Genomic DNA, 3,813 nt, shown 5'->3' on the forward strand with positions numbered 1-3,813 from the left:
GAGCCAGGCCCCTGGACTCTTCTGGGGTCTGAATCTGTTTCAACCTGCCACACAACAGCCCGGAATCCAAACATCTTCATTTATGGAATGGAAATAATCTCACTGTATAAACGGTTTGCTTTGCTTCTGAATGTTTTGCTAAAGATTCACCAAATAACAGATTTTTAAATGTTGGGGATGGGTAAAATATTGTTAGATGCTTTGCTGCAACAGGGTGGGTTTAAAAGAAAAGAGCCCTAGCTAAGTAGTCCACAAACCAGTGGAGCTGTCTGGGGACAGCAGCGAAGATGGACCCCTTACAGGAAAAAAACAGACCACCTTCCCGGGATCTGACTCTCCCACCCCCTTTCTTCCTGATAATGCAGACAGCTTTTCAGCAGCAAAGCCAATTCGATTTGTTAACTGATGGTCCTGCTTCCTAAATGGATTAGGAAAACAAAAAACAAAACACGATAAATACAGAGTGCATTGTGGGTGAAGAACAACTCGGGTCGGCCACTGTGGGCAGGACTTACTGGATGGAGGTTACACGGGTCTGCCTGGCACAGCCGAGTGACCTGTGTGATGCAATCACAGCAGAAGTATGAGACTTGCACGGGGGGCTGTGAAAGTGTGTCTGCAGGACCTTCCTGGGGTGCACTGCGTGATTTCTTGGGCATTTCCACAAACATTCACCCCAGGGCAGTGAGAGAAAAGAAGGCCAGGGTTGGGATCAGCTCCTGAAATGGCTGATGAAGTTTGTTATTTCCCCCTCCCGAGGGACTTAGAAAATGGTTTTGAGGAAGAACACAGAGTGCATACCGCATCCCTTGCTGCCTCAAGCCCCCGGGGGAGTTGCAGTGAAAGGGGGGCGCGAGGGTCTGAAGGTGGGTGGAAGGAAGCGGCGTCAGTCAACTTCCTCGGTTCCGTGGCTGTGGCAGCCCGGTGTGCACCCGGCTTTGCAGCCCTCCCCTGGGCCGGGAAGGGGCGGAGCTGGGCGTGGCCGCCCCGGCTGTCCCCTCCTCCTCGCCACTCTCAGGTCCGGAGCCCTCCGCGGTCGCGGCCGCTCGGAGGGAGCTCTCCCGGATCTCGGGGCGGGAGTGTTGCTGGCGGGGCTGGGCTGCCGGAGCTCGGCCGCGCCTGGTGTTGGTGAGTCCCGTCGCGGCGGCTGGGAACAGGGCAGGGATGCAGGTCTCCACTGTGATGCTGGGGAGCCTCTGTCAGAGCTCGGGAGGCGGGGACGTCAGGATCCAGACGTTGGGGAGCGCCTGACCCGACTCTGCAGAGATGTAGAACCGCATTGACAGGTGCCCCGACCCCAGGGGCCGGGGGTGGGGGGGCTGGCACTCGATGTTGGAGTTTCAATACTGGTTTTTAGAATGTAGGACAGACAGTCCAGACCACGGAGTTGGGGAGCTGCAGACCCCTGAAGGGCTGGGGCTTGGGAATCCGGACTGCCCTAGTGGGGAGCTTGGGGATGGGAGCCTGGGGAACTGGGGTTTGGGGTAGATGTCACTATCGTGAATTGTGGGTGTATGATCCCGGAGAGCAGGAGAGACACGATCTAGAGGAGGGGAGTCCTGTGCTCATTCTTGGGGCGCCCTCCACAGGACAGAGAGGAACGGAACCCCAGAGGGGAATGCCTAGAAGAGGAAGAACGGGGCGGAAGGGGGTGCCCGAGGGAGGGGAACCCCGGAAAGAGTAAGGTGAGCGAGGCATGAGCTCCTCCTTAAGGAGGATGAAGCAGGGTACTCCGAGTAGAAGCTACACGAGAAAGAAAGAAAGAAAGAAAGAAAAGAAAGAAAGAAAACTTAACTATAATTATCCAAAACTGGGGAGACGGTTACTACCATTCTGTCCCAAAATAGTTATAGCACAAATTTAAGAAAGAGAATAGAATGCATTAAAACTCTTCCAACATAGCATACATGTGCTCAATACATATAATCTGTTAGAAATCAGGGAGACTCTCAAAGGCACTATTCACACTCACAAGTCACCAGGAGCTGAGACTGCCTCTGGACACCAGCACAAAGGGACATGGGTGTGTACACTGCAAATCTCACTGTCACTTGAAGCCATCCATGACTGCCCAATCTTTCTGTTGGGAAGTTTGCTAAATTAGCGGAATTCATTAAATATTAATTATACCCTGTCCTTTATCGACACACACAATCACAAAGAGCTACAGATTTGCAGTATCTTCAAACAGTTATCATCACCCCAACCCAAAGCAAAGCACTTCTAAACTTCATGGACTTGTGCACATTTGCAGGATTACAGGCGTATGAAACAATGGAATAAAAAACGTCACTGAAGATACCCTCTGAACCCTACCCTGTGCTGTTGATGAACTCAGGAAACCACTTACACCAATTCAGTCACCACCCGAAACTCTTAACTTTTAGAATTTCTTCAATAAGATGCTGAGCTGGACAGGAAGCCTGACCCTGAAGTAATTCTAGGTTGGATACTCAGGGGCCCTTAACTTAAAATTAAATCAGTGTTTTCAAACTCCATGTCTCATCATTATGAAGGAATTCACGGTACCAGCCCTGATCCAGACCAAATTTGCTCATTTGTGAACTGAGATGGCAGCTCTCACCTCATGTTGCCACAGAGATTAGAGAAAATACACAGAAAGTATATCACACAGAGCCTGGAACATATCAGTTACTTAGTACATGTTTCTACGTTCTGCATTCATGTAGGAATGGTTGTATTGTTAATCTCTTTTTTAATCATTAAAGCCAGTGGTTCTCCAGGAATAAGACACGTCACACAATTACAGACACTTCAGTGTTTTCTATTTCACGTGGCAAAATCCTTATACAGCTGTAATCTTCTACAGAGAGTTGATATGTGGATAACTATATTATTGTCATTGGTGCCTATTTGTCGTCTTTTATATGATCCCTACTTCTGTAAATGTATTGTGACAGTGTATTTCTTATACCAAAAGAAAAATCGTAAGTAAAAAAGTAAAGAGAAAAAAACATGGCCCAATTCAAGCCTAGGAATTACTGTTGTTAGTATTATAAAGTGCTGGCCAAAAGACACGGTGTGTGTGTGTGTGTGTGTGTGTGTGTGTGTGTGTGTGTGTGTGTGTGTGTGTGTGTGTGTGTGTGTGTGTGTGTGTGTGAGAGAGAGAGAGAGAGAGAGAGAGAGAGAGGGAGGGAGGGAGGGAGGGAGGGAGGGAGGGAGAGAGAGAGGGGGGGAAAGGAGAAAGATGGGGAAAGAGGGAGAGAGAAAGAGATGTGTTATGTTTCTTAAATTATTTTACCCTTTACCGTGCCTAGTTTCCTGTTGGGGATTATTAAATGGTCAAAATCCCTGCAGATGAACTAAAATTTCTTGCCTGATGCCCATCTTTGCTGCCTGATGCCATTTATACCCCAACAACATAGACTTTCTTTCTCTTCTGTTACTTCCGTGTCAAAGTGACTCTCTGACTTCAAAGATCTAAAACTAGTCACATCCCAGATGAAACAGAAAGTCATCAGTAAGGCTGAGCCTGGTCGCATAGGCTGTGATTCTAGCTACTCAGCTACTCCGGAGGTTGAAAGCTGGGGGGCAGGGAGGAGAGTTATAAAGAAATGGGGAGGAAGGAGAAGAAGAGGTCAGGAGTCCTGTGAATTGGGGGTGTGGGAAGCACTACAACCTGAGAAATAGCAGTAGCATTTCCTGAATCAAGAAAAGACTCTTGTGCAGAGAGCTGGTGAATCAAACTTCCCTGAAATGTTGTCACCTGCCTGCATGGCATTCCATGCACTGTGGTCATCTCAGTGTCAGCCCATGCAGAAAACTAATTCCCCTTCACTGGCAACTCAAGAG

At 48.6% G+C, this 3,813-nt stretch overlaps 1 protein-coding gene across 3 annotated transcripts in view; it reads left to right on the plus strand.

Moving 5' to 3' along the window:
• Positions 1-981: 981 nt before the first annotated feature.
• The window catches only part of Paqr8 (progestin and adipoQ receptor family member 8), a 39,167-nt gene continuing 36,335 nt past the window's right edge, over positions 982-3,813 (plus strand). For all 3 annotated transcript variants that reach the window (XM_036167301.1, XM_036167302.1, XM_036167299.1), the window contains exon 1: positions 982-1,128. The gene's annotated coding sequence lies outside the window, so the exon portion shown is untranslated. The remainder of the gene's footprint in view (positions 1,129-3,813) is intronic.

This window comes from Onychomys torridus, chromosome 18, assembly GCF_903995425.1.
Source record: "Onychomys torridus chromosome 18, mOncTor1.1, whole genome shotgun sequence".
NCBI lineage: Eukaryota > Metazoa > Chordata > Mammalia > Rodentia > Cricetidae > Onychomys > Onychomys torridus.